General features: G+C 43.4%; 1 protein-coding gene across 2 annotated transcripts in view; it reads right to left on the minus strand.

Moving 5' to 3' along the window:
- Window positions 1-15,469, minus strand: part of tiam2a (TIAM Rac1 associated GEF 2a) — a 76,753-nt gene that overhangs the window by 58,362 nt on the left and 2,922 nt on the right. The window contains exon 1 of one of the 2 annotated variants that reach the window (XM_076299333.1): window positions 5,314-5,467. The exons of the other annotated variant lie outside the window; for it this stretch is intronic. The gene's annotated coding sequence lies outside the window, so the exon portion shown is untranslated. Of the gene's footprint in view, window positions 1-5,313; window positions 5,468-15,469 lie in introns of those variants that run through there. 2 annotated transcript variants of the gene reach the window in all.

The raw sequence follows: 15,469 nt of genomic DNA on the forward strand, positions 1-15,469 counted from the left end.
GTTGTACATATTGCGATTGTGGATAATAGTGTGATTTTTGAATGTTAAAAGTTGCAATTGCTGAATAAACTGTTTTGAGAGGTGGATAAATTCTAATAAGAGGTGGATCAACTCTATTTCAGAAATTTCTGAGGTGGATAAACTGTGTTTACTTGCGTTTAGCCTCCAGCCCTGGTTGCATCCATTCCATACTGATATTTCCTCCTGATCACTTCCTGATATACCAAACGGAATTCCGTTTATTTTTGCCACTTTCCAGTCCTAATAGGCTGTGAAGATCCGTATCAGTGCAGAATGAAATGTTTCAGTTGGACTAATTGCTTTCACATTTCATGGATTCTGGTGGCCTCATAATTAAGGCTGTCATTGCTAAATGTTGGGGACAGAGTGCATAAACTGAGACAATTAATTCAATGTGTATCAGTAACAACAACCAACAGAAGACACAAATCTTCCATGAATCTAACAGCAGCAAAAAGGGCTCATTGTTTGCTGCTGTGTCAAAAGAGAAACCAGTGGCCATTTAAAAACAATGCATTAACACATTCCACACTGGTTTCTAAATCCCATATACCAGTGATGACTTCTACAACTTTACGAGTAAGGAGAGTGAGGAACATTTGGTTAGGCTTACAGTAGATTCTTAGGAAAATCATCTCAGTGTTACTCGACATTCCCACCCCCCCTCCTCCAAAGAAACCGCAAAAAAAAAAAAAGCGAAAACAACAGACGATGGAGGCTACATGGATGAGCTGGTGGGCTGATTAAACTGTATCCTCCGCATCCATCATGGCTAACAAAGCACATGACGCGGTGCCGTCAAGAGCCACTGACACCAGTTTCCATGACTCCCTCCCCAAGCCGTGTTTGTTCTCCCAATTCCAGTCCCACTCCAGAAGGAGGGTCTGCCGGGCCAAATGGTATCTGGAGTCACACTGCAGAGATCAATCACAATTAGTATTAGTGCGCTGGTCTGGTTTAGTCACTAAAATCGGGAACAGCTGCCTCCAAGTCAAAGTGCGAAACGCACACACAAAAGAAGCACACACAAAAAGAACTGCACCTGAAACTGACAAGCACATGTACATCATTTCTACTGGCCGTCTGTATTTCACCTGTTAAATCTGTCTAGCAGTCATGGGCAAACCTTCAACTCAAACTGCTCTTAAATGAGACACACAGAGAGAAGGGCCAGTGAAAATGGACTACTTTTCTATAAAAGCACAACAGGCACAACATATGAGAAAAAAAATATGTCTTGCGATTCCTGAGGGGGAAAAAACAGATTGTTCTGTTCTTCAATTCTTTGGTTCTATGCCAATGATTTGGAAATGTGGAGCACTTTAAACAAAGGCAACCTGCATATGAACCAGCAAGCCTGTCAGTCAGCCCCGTCCACTGGCAGACTGATAAATCACTGCTCTGTGATACAGACTACAGTGCTCACTTCAGAGCATTAGAAAAGGAACTACATATTGTGTTTGAATACAATCCAACGGTTCATGTCCAATCATGGATTGCAATAATGTTTACTTAAGAGGTCTGGTAATTTCATGGTGCATAATTGTAGCATAACATACAGGGCACAGGAGACTTGCTTACTCAGATAACGACTCCTTCCCCCTACAGAGACTAAGCATATTGATAAATGAACAATCATACATAATGCAACCTAGCAGCTGTGTGCACAAAAAGATCAAATCCAGGGCCCACTCGTACCGCCTTTTCTATGAGGTCAGTCTCTACCAAGATTGCCACATGTACAGGGAGACTCCTCACTATGTTTTATATTCATCATGTTAGACCGTAATCTGGAAGCTCATTTAACACATCGCTTAAACTCTCACCAGCATTTAATCTTCATTTTCCTTTCAGACCACACGGGTGAACCTTGAGACGTGACGTGAAAGAACCCAATTCCATCTGAATGACGGCATTAATCTTCTGAAAGGCTTTAATTTGTCGCCATTTAGGGTGTCAACCCCGAACATGAACAACCTACAGACCCATCTGCTCAACTGTTGAGGCGTCTTGTCTCGTCTAATGAACAGTGGACCTTTGTGTTGCAGAGCGACACGTGAGCTTAAGGTACATGTTATAGTTGCCTGGCCAAATGGCTCACTGGCTAAGTGCTACTGTCGAACTTAGTCATCCGACCACTGCCCCTCCAGAATAAGCAGCGAACAATGCTTATTTTCTGTCATCTGGTGAAGCACAGAGGATGACTCGTGGCATTGGTCTAGGTTGTGGTTAGACCAGTCTGTTCGTTGTCAAAGTGTTCGCACTAGCAGGAAGCAGCCGACTTCACTCGCTGGCCTGTCGACAGCCCGCTGGACAGAAGTTTAAGTCTCCTCCAGGAAGCCTTCAACGCCCTTCTTACCTCACCTGCTTTTTATAGCTGGCTCCAGGCGTCTCTGCCCTCGCGCAGCGATGTGACACTTTTGCCATTGCTTCAATGGCCAAATATAATTTTAGCCGCAGAAGGGTAAAAATAACAGGCCGTGTGTTTCCGTTAGTGGTCAATAAGGAGGGTTTGCGCTGCTGTCTTATGGAAAGAAAGATTTTGAATCTTAATTGCCATGGAAAAAGATTAATATTGGACAACTACAGTTTGCATGGATAATAAATCCGTGTAAGTGGCCTAGCAGTGTTCTGTCTGTACTCAATCTCAGTCAGACTCTTCAGAGGGTCAGTAGTGGCCCAGAGGCCCTTTCTTTGTGTGAAGCTGAGCCTCTATAAACAGACTGTAACAGACTCTGTCTCTCCTTAACGGAATGTAACAATAAGCACAGACATTACCACCTCATGGTCAGTCCCAGCAGGCTCCCCTTATATGGGGAAAACGGCAGGAAAATGAGTGTGGACATGAAATATGTGTTTCACAGCGGGTTGCTAACAGCATAGAATGAGCACCACTATCTGAGAAGCGTGAGGAGAAGATTGTGAGGAGAAGAAAAGCCACCCCCACCCCCACACACCAAAGTGATTACTGCATTCACACATGGAGAGAGGAGCAAAGAGGGTTCCCTTTAACATACCAGCTGATTCTACCAATACAGAACTGCACAGGGTAGTGAGAAAAGAAGGAACACCTCAAACAAACCCCTACTATAGCTGATCTTAATGTCACAGTGATGCAAATCCCATCATTGGTAACCTCCACAAAGCATACAAAATATGTTTGAGAGAGAGAGCGACAGACAGAGGCTATAACTCAGTGACTTGAGTTGGTCCGGGCCCAAGACCATGACGGTAAAGCCCACAGAGCCTCATGACCTAACAACGTAACAACATAGCTCATTCATTTTAATTATGTTGTTTTCATACAATTTTATCGTAATGCTTATTGTCTGACTTACTTCAGTAACGACAAGCAGCTGTTTGGTGACAAATAACATTACTTGCCAATTCTATGAGGGAGGACTGTGGCTTTTTTCCCCTTTGTCGCTGGGTAATCAAATAGATGTGGTATGGCTATGAAAATACAGTGCATTTAAGAAGTCTTTTTACAGAAGTCACTAAAGAAAAGTATGCTTCTAAACCCGACTTCCTTCACTCTGCAAGAAATATGATTGTATAGTCTTCGTCATGAATTACAACTTGAATGTACCTTTTGCTGTTGAAGTGTTTTAACCTAAATGAGATATACAAATGTTAATGTTTCCAGCAGCTTCTGTGAGGAGACAATCACCATGATACGGCAGCGTTTTAGGAAATAATTTGTATCCAAATCATTTTAGAGCCGTACATAACTAGATTAGTAGTTATAGTAGTTAACTAGTTATAGACAACACATTACACACAAAGGAACTCTGGTATTGTTTCATTTTGAGAAATCAAGGGGAAAAACATTACATGCTTGAAGAAGATATGACTATTTGCATAAACCTTATTTAACCATACAGATCAATCACAGTGTTTCTATGTGGCACACATATGGTCAATTATAGGCCTGGTGAGAATTTACCACTTTGTAACATATTAGCCAGAGTAAAAATAATGAAAAACCTTCTCTTTAAAAAGCTCAATGGGTGGCATGACTTCTTTAGTAGACATCATGGTGTTTGGTTACCATGACGGAGAGGGCTCTTCACCAAATGGCATGCCCGTGCCTTCCTGCGACAGCCGACTGAACGTTTACACTGGACAGTGACACTCTGCAGGGATTCTCTGGCCCCTTTTGTTATGGCTGTGCTTCTCGACAACCTGACACTCTTCTTCCCGAGCACCACACTCCCCCCACAAACAAAGGCACAGGGGCTAAATGAGCCCTTACACACAGGACAACATGGGAGTAAGGCCCAGCACTTTTTTATGAGAATAGCCAGTTGAATTTATCACATCATAAATCAGTCCATACCAAAAATAAACCACAAAAACTTCACTTTGCAGTGCACAATGATCTGGGAATGCTGAAGTGCTTTAGCTATAGTACATTTTTTTTTATGTCACTGGCTCAGAACTTAATGCATTTGGACAATTAATTATAGCACACTGACAATGTCTATGACTGTCTGAGCATTGTGGATGTTCAGTGTAAAGACTAGCCTATAACTCTGCATCTCAATCCCACTTGTAGCAGATGGCTTACATGTGACCCAATGCAGGAATATAGTGACCCGTTGAACCGATCCTGGTTAATTCTAAAGCAGCACGAGGAGATTTACTGGAGATACAACACAGAGCCACAACATGATCTACAGGTCACAGCATGGGGGACGCCTCTTGTTGCGCAGCAATGCAATGCATTATAGAAAACTTTAGCGCGGAATATTATGGTAGACTACATTATCGCCGTTAGATAGATGATTGACAGCAAACAACACGAGAGATACAAGTTAAAAACATAAAGTAGCCTAAGTCCAAAGACTTCAGGATTTAAAAGTTGGCTTCTTGCCGATTTGCGCTCCTAAATTAACCTATCGCTGATCATAGGCAACTCAAACTGCACCACGTGCGTGATCTTACGATTAAAGGCTGCTTCGTTTTGTAGGCTAGCCTAAGGGATGAATGTTAAAACTAAAATGTTCTTTGTAGCCTTCCATTAACCAAGCTATTCCACAACCCGGCGAGTTCGGACCGCTTAAATAAATTGCATTAATTCAATGCCGACTCCCGGTGCTACTATCAGCGGGCGGCAGCTGTGTCATCCTCAATCACAGAAGCCCATAGGCTACAAAAAGTTTAACAAAGTGAAAGACACAGCCAGAATATTTTCCCACATTAAAGTATCATGTCGCAATGTAGAAAGAAAGAACATAAAGAAACGCAATTCGAAGTAGATCAGGCTACTTTTAAACGGACCAAACTTACCGTTTCGAACAGGTAAATACAGCTTAATACGCTCAGTTCATTGAGTTTGTTTTTGTTTTCGTCCGCTGTCCCATCCAAATGGTTCGTTTAATAAAAAAAAAATGGTGACTGGGTCTGCAGTAAATCAACAGAGGTCCCACATTTCGCCTCTCGGCATCCCCTATCCTGTTTCCAGTCCCATGGCTAATGGAGGGAGGCTAGACCACGCCTTCTACATGACTGACGCGGCCATTCGTCTATCACAGTAAATATTGCAGCCAATTCCTTTTTGTTGTCATTGTTCTTGCGGCAGACACAAAGAATTTCCAACGCACTGATAGAATAGTAGAAAAGCATAACTTAGTGTGTCTAGGGCTAGGCTATACATGATTTTCTACAAATTAATTTGGCCCTGCATGTGTAATATAATGGATCTGCTCTTTGTGTTCATTATTAACATTTAACAAAATAAATGTAATGCAATAGAAAGAGTGCTGTGGGGGTGGAAAAACTGTGTAGAGGTTGAAAGATAATGTATTCCATGGCAATGTTTCTCTCATAAGTGATCTATCTGGCAATGCTTTTTATGAGCTAATGCCAGGCTCCCATTAAGAGGATGGGCCATCTATATCAGCCGACAGACATCTTATGGCCATTAACAGGGCCAGGAGAGATGGCTATCAACACACTGCCTCTGTCATTCTAACGCACTTGCAAACATCGTCTTGGTTCAACAAAGGAGGTCCTGTGGCTACGTCTGACCACTGCCCAGACATGTTAAAGCAGTTAGAGAAGTAATATAATCCAGCACTAACTTGGCATTTTGATAAACTTCTAAACTTGGATGGTGTTAAGTAGCCATTAATTGGGAAGGAACAATACAACAACGATATAGCCTAATACTCTTACTTCACAGACCTACAAACCATAATTTAATTTCTCTTTGATTAAGCTACATAACTATTTGTAATTTGGATTAATATTAACTAATTTAATGGCACTTCAATCCAAACCTTACTAACACGGTAATGTGCACAGCATGTACCTTCCCAGAGTACATCTTCAAGTGTCCTAGATTGCCAATTTAAAGCCTTTGTTGTGTTGCTTGTTCTGGATTTTATGAACAAAAACAGTGGTGTGGACCTAGTCATTTTGTTCTGACACTGTCTATGTAAAGTTATTTTTGTCTTGAAGCTCACTGTGGCTAGTCAGCTTTCATTCAAATGGTCTGACATCCCCTCTACCCCACCCTCCCTGAACATCTCCCTCTACTCAGTCTCCCTGAACATGCTTGCGCACCCGGCATGACAAACTGATTGAGGAGCACTTATGACCCGTCTTCCCCTATTAATGATCTGACTCAAGAGCAAGTCCAAGATCAGTGTTGGCAGCCAACACACATTAGCAGAAGACATGCACAGACTAAACTCTGGATAATGTCCCTCCATTTGCCAGGAATGAAGTAAGAGTGAAACAGGCAGAATGCCCTCAGTAAACCCTTGCCTACCCCGTTCTTCATAAAGTCACACAAGTCCAATCTTTCGTAATAAGCCACAGAAACAAGGTCATCATGGTCTTTTCGTGTTTTTTGCTTGTCCCACCCATTAATGGCTATTGTCTAGCATGGTTATGATTATCAGCCTACTTTTAAGGACTATCTATGAGAAGGTCTTTCAAACCTGATAATAGCCATAATAATGTGTCATGTGGTCTGAGAAATATGGTTGGCTAGGTAACATTACGAGGAAGGGAGAGAGAGAGGGAGGGAGGGAGGGAGGGAGGGAGGGAGAGAGAGAGAAATCAAAAGGGAGACAGGCAAAAAGACACAGACGGTCAGTATGTATTGTACTAATGGCCCTACCACTGGGGCTGCTGCATAACAATGAATAGCTGGGGTTGCAATTCCACAGCTGCGCAGGCGCATTAAAACACTCGGAGTAAAGGTTTGAACTATCAACCACATTATGACAGATACTTCATGATATTTTGCCGCCTTTGACCGTGAAGGGTGAACATATAGGCCTCTGATGGCCACTTTAATTACTAGAGGAACTCTTTAATACCATGTAAATGATACCCAGCAGACAGTTAATGTCTTGGCTAATGAGAAATCAATTGGGGAGAAACAAAGATCCCCCCCACCAAGGCTGCCCTGCAGGAAGGTGCAGCACACAGGGCAACAAAGCAAAGCCTTTAGGTTGATGCCAATTGTTTTAAAAGTGAGTGACAGTGCCTATTGTCAGTGGGCCTTGCCTAGGCCATCAATGACAGCACCTCCTTTTTGATAGATACCAAGGGATTAAAGGGGATGCATTGAATGAGAAAATACCATTAGACCACACACATGACGACACACACACACACACACACACACACACACACACACACACACACACACACGCGCGCAGCAGAGTATTTTCCAATATTCGTATGGTCTGATAAATCTGCTTTATTAGCTAGATCGTATAACAAATGAGGTTGGTGATGTCAGTGTAGCCATGCCATCTGAATCATTCTGGGTCAAAAAAAGAGAACTGAATTGCACCACAGATAGTATGGCATGTATCCGTTGGGAGTTTTAATGCATTACGTGGAGACAGCCAATTACTGGACAGGACCATCATAATGAGTACCTTAAATGTTAAATTTCCAAACGGCCCAACCAGTGACCCCCCCTGCAAGCTGCCAAAGGGAGCAAATTTGTTTGTTTTTCCAGCCAGCCATGCTGGTCTCTCAAACAGTGGGAGGACAGAAATATCCAAAAATGGCATAAGAAAACATTAAAGATGCAGGGCATGCCGGACCTGTGGTCATGACATCAGACTGAAAGCCCCAGAGACGCCCAATGAAATGACCTTTTCATTTCAGGCAAGGGCTCAGTGCAACACACTGGCCTTTCATTGGCCTAAGTTGTTTCTTCACAGAGCGCCATGAACTGGGTAAAACGGATTAACCATACGATTAAACATAAGAATTTGGTTAATTACAGCCTTATAGAATAGGGAAGATAAACACAACACGTTAACATTGATATATGGCTTTTGCCGCCTACACCATGCGAGACGTTTGCGGGACATCGGGACATTCAGTTGGTTAGGTGCCCTGAGTGGAGGAGATGGGCGTTGCTGTGACGTGGAGGCAGGGGACTGTTCCCCTCACAGAGTGCCTGACCTGGCTAAAACGGAATAACCATGCGGTTATATCGAAAAATGAAGATGTTATTTAAGTTTCCTCTTGTTTACCCAGCTGTTTTTTTTTTATTTAAATTTAGCTGTTTAATATTTTTTTATTAGTATATTATTATTTTATTATTATTTTATTATTATTAGTGTAATAGTGCAAATGTTATGTTATAAAGCCCTTCCCTGAGAGATGCCTGAAAATTTAACAACTGACTAATAAAGCACAGCTTATTCATCAATAAGACAGATAAGGTAGTTCTCAGCAGGGTATCCACTGCTTCTAAACAACAGTACATTAATAACATCTAAAATGTCATCTCGTCAATTCGTAATGAGAAAGGGCTTCCTTTCAGTAATAAAAATACCTCTGCCACTCATTCATTCATTCCCTTGTTTCCGAGTTGCCTGGTAACATGACTGAATGAAAGGGAAAAAGAAGATAATAACTACTTTAAGTCCCGCCATGCTAGTTTTCCATGACTGGCACTTGCCAGGCAGAGTGTAAAAATGATGGAGGCTTTCCCTGTTACAACCCCATCACAAAAATAATTCCTAAAAAGGCAGATCTAGTAGTATACATAATAAGAAGTTTATTCTTACTACATTTTATTGTACTACAACTATTTATTGCTTTAGTTATGGCCACCTAAACATAATGTAAAATTTTTTTCTGTTAAATATACAGAACGGCTAGCACCAGTAGCTGACCTCCACTGGTTTGGCCAGACAGGCTACATTTCCAATCTTTGCTACCATTACCCGGCTCTCCTGCTGAGAGGTGTTTTCACACATACACTGAGCTTTCAGAGAACAAACCTGTTAAATTGGCATATTAAACTAACAGACTGTAGCCCAGTTAATATGGGTTTCCTAATCACTGCCAAGGGCCACACCTCCTCCAAAAAAGGAGAGAAAACGTGTTTAAAAGAAGGAAAATAAGGTCTTGCTGGTGTGAAACAAGTAGTAAATAGTTCAACCTCTCCAAGTCTTTATGTCCCTTCATAAACACACACATAGACAAAGGCTGGGAAAAAAAGCCCTAGGCTCTTTTTCAGACCTCTCATTCTGACTTGTCTACATATTTATAGGTCTGGTTGGAGGCATCCATGGCAACAGTGTTTACAAAGATGGAAAAAAAAAACAGCACACCAAGTGATAGCATTATGGAAGATGACAGGAATTTGGTTAATTACAGCCTTAAAGAATAGGGAAGATAAACACGACACGTTCACATGGATATATGGCTTTTGCCGCCTACACTGTGTGAGACGTTAGCGGGACATCCTTTGGTTGGTTAGGCGGCCTGAGTGGAGGAGATAGGCGCTGCTGTGATATGGAGGCAGGGGACTGTTCCACATCCAGACAGATACGCACACAGAGCTCCGAGATAAAGCCTCCTTGAGAAGGGCGTCAGAGCTAGACTCCATTTCACGCTGACCGCCAACCAATCAAGGCAGGCGGGGGTCTCACAGTCACGCTTCTGTGGAGCTCACTTGCCAATTCGCCATGCCCACTTTTGAACACGTTGTGTTGTGTGTCTAAAGGCAGCGAGATTTACCAATATACACTGCACTCACACATATACTGTGGCGATTATTTCTGCTTTTTCCTGCCCGTGGCATTGTCTCTGGCAGCTTGACAAATGTCTGTGAGCCGCAGCCCTTCACAGGCCTTATTTGAGAAGAGCTCAGTGCCAGGTTCATGTTTCTCATTTTCAGCACCATCCTCTAGGGATCCCTAAGACAGTGTATCTCTGTGTGTGTGTGTGCGCGCATGTGTGTGTGTGTGTGTGTGTGTGTGTGTGTGTATCTGCGCATACGGGTGTGGCAGATACAGACCAGAGCCCTGTTTGCTCATGCATGAGATTGTCGTCCGTCCCTCTACCCTCCTCCTCCTCCGCCCACCAGCCTGCCCAGCCATATCCGATCACGATCGATAACCTTAGAGGGTACGTGCAGGGCCCGGGATGGGTTCACACTCACAGTACCAGATTCTGAGCATCTGTCTGCATATCTCTCTACACAGCACCAGGACAGAAAAGGAGTGTGTGTGTGTGTGTGTGTGTGTGTGTGTGTGTGTGTGTGTGTGTGTGTGTGAGAGAGAGAGATGGAGGGAGAGAGAGCATATAACGAGGGCTGTGCTGTCTCAGCATTCACCTGACGAGAGTCATTTCTCATCTCATTTTCACATGTCCAGAACGCTACGGAGTGGCACGTTACTCTCCCAGCACATTTAAGGGGCAGGGAGACAGCACAGTTTTCAGCACGAGCTACACACGCCGTCTCCTTCCCTCCACTAATTAGCAGGGATATTTGTGGAATAGTACAAAACAAACGTTATTCCTCCGATTGCCCCTGTTGCATCTTTACAATTTGCTTTCATGTCAGGAGACCAGCTGACGGTCACAAAACCCCCCCCAGTAAATCCAGCTCAGTGTCGGGACGTCATATCCCACCCCATCCCCCTGTGTCTGTGAGGGCTAGCTTGAGCCAGGACAGATGCCCCTGCAGCTATGGGAGGCTGCTAATGCCTCGGTCCCTTTGAGGCTCTCTCGGTCTCCCTGCCGACCCTCTGAGGGGATCAGGCCGGAAAAGGGCTCATTTTCCCATTTAACGCATGAGCGCGTCTGTTAACCAGCGCCATCGTTACACCATCATCCCAATCACATCCACACTTTGATGCCAGCATGGGGGAAGACTGAGGAGGGGGAGGGGAGGAGACTTGGGGTGGAGGTGGTGGAGGGGGTATACAGATGCCTGTGGTCATTAATAAACATGATCATGAATAATTAATGACACTAAGTGGGCGATATAGATGAAGCGCTGTGAGCAGATTGAGAGCGCCGCGGGGGGTGGTGGGGTTGGCAGTGGAGGGAAGATTGAAACTGAGCAGAAGAGCTGTAAATCACGGGCAAGATGCACCCATCCACAACTCAAGGGCCCATCCACAGCTCATCAGGTCTACAACTGAGTTTCAACAATGTTTTATTGCGATAAGCCTCTGAAACCCCCCCCCCCCCCATTTTTTTTGGTTAATTTCTGATTCATAACACATGCAGTTTTCCAACGATATCTATGGTACGAAAAGATTTGACATTTTGGTTTTGTCCTGATATTCACAGATTTAAGCAACTGTTGATACTGCAAACTGATTTAGTTTGTTATTATTATATGGCAAAGATTCAAAGGCAGCACTAGAGTCTGACAATCTCTTAAAAAAATGATGAAGTGCAGAGTTAACAAACCGCATAGGTAATTGAAATTCACCTCATGTAGACTTGCTGTTTCCAAGCCTCCAGACTGAATAGTGTGTGTGTGTGTGTGTGTTGGGAAAGTGTTTGTGCATGTCTGATGGGTCATGTCTTTAAACAAGGAGGGGTTGCGACTGAGAAAACAAACAGAAAACAAGGCAGCCCTCGAGGCTAATGGCGAGTCGTGTACATCTGTTTAAAACAAATGCAGTGGACACAAGACGGCCATGAGTGGGGCAGACTCTGATCCCTAAGTGGAAAAAGTGAAATCACTTATGTCATCAGGATGCTAAACCAGGTGTCATGCCTCGAGGCAGTGTGTTACTCATCGTGTGAAGCTATGAGAAAAATAGCTGGTGCTCTACCTACATGCAAGCCAGTCTTGGGAAACAAGCTTGTCATGATGCACGACCGAATATTGACTTAAGTAAAACAAATGAAGAAAAAATATATGGCTTAAAAGGTTTAATTGGAAACAAACAATCATTAGCTTCTTTTTGCACTAGTGTTGTGAATCATAGCCTCGTTTTGTTCTCTAGTGTTTTGATTGATATCCACAGGCCAAGCTGTAAACCGTCCTGTAATCTGAATGTTGTGATGCTCTGAAAACCCAACACAGTAGGTCTTCTATCTGGCTACCAATACCAATACTGCCTGGCCCACTGTCCCAGAAAGCCTTGTACTAAATAATTGAACTTTAGGGGTCATATAAGGCTGTAGAGCCCTAAGCTTTACTTGTGACATGCTTATGCGATAAGAGTGAGTTCTAGATCCAGCAACACCCACTGTTATATAACTTTCACTCATGTAATGTATAATGTACATTTATATATTATATATTTTATATTATCAGTGTGCTGTCTGTATATGATCTGTATGTTGTCCAGTACATTATCATTTGAGCTACCTATGACAAGAACCTAGTGTGGACACATTACCAAGAAAGTGTATTATGATTCCGACTTACTTTTAAATTGGTTCAATAGCTAGCTGTCTAAAACTGCACTGTGATCAATATGAGCGCAGGTGAAAGAAAAGTACACTGTGTGGAATTCAGATTTTAATTGTGGTAGAAGAATTTGAGAGGCCTATATCCGTTTAGATATGAGATCCATGCTCCCCGTCCCATGACAAGTATAGTCATATCTTAACAGTGAAGATTACAATGAACATTTTAGTCTCTGTACATGGCTTGAATAAATCACACTACAATAAATTAGGAATTACACGTTTATCGTGCCTGTGGAATTAACAATGGCCGTTTTACTGTGACAGTCAGTTTGAATGGTGTTTATTATTGATATTCTGTGAAATTCCAGTTCTTGTGTTTGATGGCACTAGGGCATTATTCAAATTGGGCCCAATATAGACTTTGGCCACTTCGGGGCAATGGACACATACCGCCTAACGTTCAACAAACTTCTGTGCCATTTGGCAAATGAATGGATGAACTCTGATCCCATCTTACACAATGAATACTGGCACAGTGTTGCCTGAGAGCTTGAACAGGAGGAACATGTTCATGTATTTTGCTCATTAGCCATCCTTACCCTCAGGTCTAAAGCTGATTGAATCACTCACACACACATACACAACACATCACAGAGACCTAATTGTGGCAGACAGAATTCAGTGAAACCCAAAGTGAAGTGTCTGCCCATGTGACAAATTAAGGGGACAACAAAGTTAAAGCCAGAGAGTGTCATAAGGTCATACGTAGGGCCATGTTCCCAGTCACAATCTTGTCTGCTTTTCAAGCTCTGCACTGACACTTCAAGGGGGTAATAAGGGATCATGGGACCACAATCAGGACAATGGCCCAATCCCAAAGTGAGCCCTGAGGACTAAGGACTAAAGACTCACAGACTTAATTGATCTCAGGTGCTAAGTGAGTGAGTGTGTGAGGCCACATGGGCTCAGATAGGTATAAATGGGATTGGGACAGCACTTTACGATATCACATGTTACCTTGGCGACGTTTAATAACAAATATGTTGCTAACACTTGCACCATGCACGTGTGTCGTGCTGTTGTTTACCTTTGTAATTTCCGGATTTCCCTATGGTCACAACGCGTTGAACTGTGGGTAATTCCCTTTGGTGAAGTCTGCACTGATGCAGACTAATGGAAAGGACTCAGTAAGTGTGTACTCAAACCCTAACGCCCATGGAAAAGCGGAACAGGCCTAAGCCATTACGAATTTCGCGAGAGTGTGCAACAATGTCTGTGAGTGAGTCCGAACTTTGGGATTGGGCCAATATATTGAAGCACCTGACTTGTGTGGAAAAACACCACTCCCTGATAGATTGTCAGGTGAAGACAGCTGGGGACAGAATTTCACAGATTTGCATCTACGCAATCTACTAAGTGCTCCTTGCAGGAAAAATAATAATAATAATAATTCTGGACAGGGGACACTGCTAAGAATCTCCCAGTAGTGCGTAGCTCAAGGAGCCTCGAAATGCACTTCTGAATGGCTGTGACCCTGTGCCCGAACCCAATTCCGAGGGAGCAGAACTCTCATGCATCCTCCGGCCCCTGGGAGTCTGCTAATACTGATAAAAGAGCTCCTTGGTTGGCCTTCCTCCAGATGCAGCAGAATTTCACAGAATCTCTCTCGCAGACTAATTACAGAGAGAGCGATGGGGCCGTGATAGAGGGGAATGGAGAAAGCAAGTATTGGAGTGGAGATGCGTTCCGTCTCCTGTACTATTTCCCATCACTTTTCTGAATAAAAGACAATTAGAGTTGAGCAGGAGTTATGCTCTGGTGTATTGCAGAGTCTGCATTAAACTGTACCTTATTCATATTTGGGTTTAAGAGACATATGGAAAGGCTTAGTCACAGCCGAAAGGAAAAAACGTTGACAATGACAGAACTGCTATAATATATTCTATGGATGCCTTGCGAGCATCACATCAGGCAGTTTTATGTCCAGGCTGCGTCTGTTAAACGCATGGGCACTGTCAGCTTCGCTCATTTCGGGGACCGCAGCGCGTGGATGCTCTTTGAGAAAAAGACGACTGGATAACCCTCCACCCATCATTTGGCAAATACCCTGGATAACCACTCCAGCAGAGCCACACTGCCCTCTACAGGCTATTTGGAGCACTTGTGTTTAGAGTAGTGTCAGACTTGATACAACTCTGTGCAACTGCTCGGAGACTGATTGTGTATTCCTCTAACAATTTTATTAAAATGACTTACAAATTGAAGAGCACAGTGTTGGATGTATGCTTGAACGACTCTACAGGAGGCTTGATTATGATTTGATGACAATTTCAGCACAAGCTCATTAGGCGAAGCGCAATCTAAAGCCAGCATGGTGTAGTTTAGAATGTAGAACTCACTGCTCGGATGACTAATCATCTCCACCTGGCCACAGCTGGTACGTAATGAACTCCGGATCTGTGTGAACATTCCACTGGGGGTTCATGCCACGACAATAAAGGATCAGCACAACTATGGTGCCCCTTGGGGCCTGACAAGAGCGCGAGTTTGTTTGTGTGTGGTATGAATTGCCTGGATTTATGGCTTGTGCCTGGGTTGGCATGAGGACTGCGGGAATGCCAGTCCAAAAAAAGCCCTACTACTCTTCGGTAGACAGAGACTTAGCACTAGGGTGGACTTGTGACACCCTTGCGTAGGGTGGACCTGTGACACCCGTGCGTACCGCACTCTTCCTAATCGGTCACATCCACATGATATGTGATGGATTCACAAGTCACTTTCTTTGCTAGATGGG

Source organism: Alosa pseudoharengus, unplaced genomic scaffold (genome assembly GCF_046254945.1).
Source record: "Alosa pseudoharengus isolate Yale_2024_CS ecotype anadromous, Long Island Sound unplaced genomic scaffold, YU_APseudo_1.1 YU_APseudo_1.1_scf_22, whole genome shotgun sequence".
Taxonomy (NCBI): Eukaryota; Metazoa; Chordata; class Actinopteri; order Clupeiformes; family Clupeidae; genus Alosa; species Alosa pseudoharengus.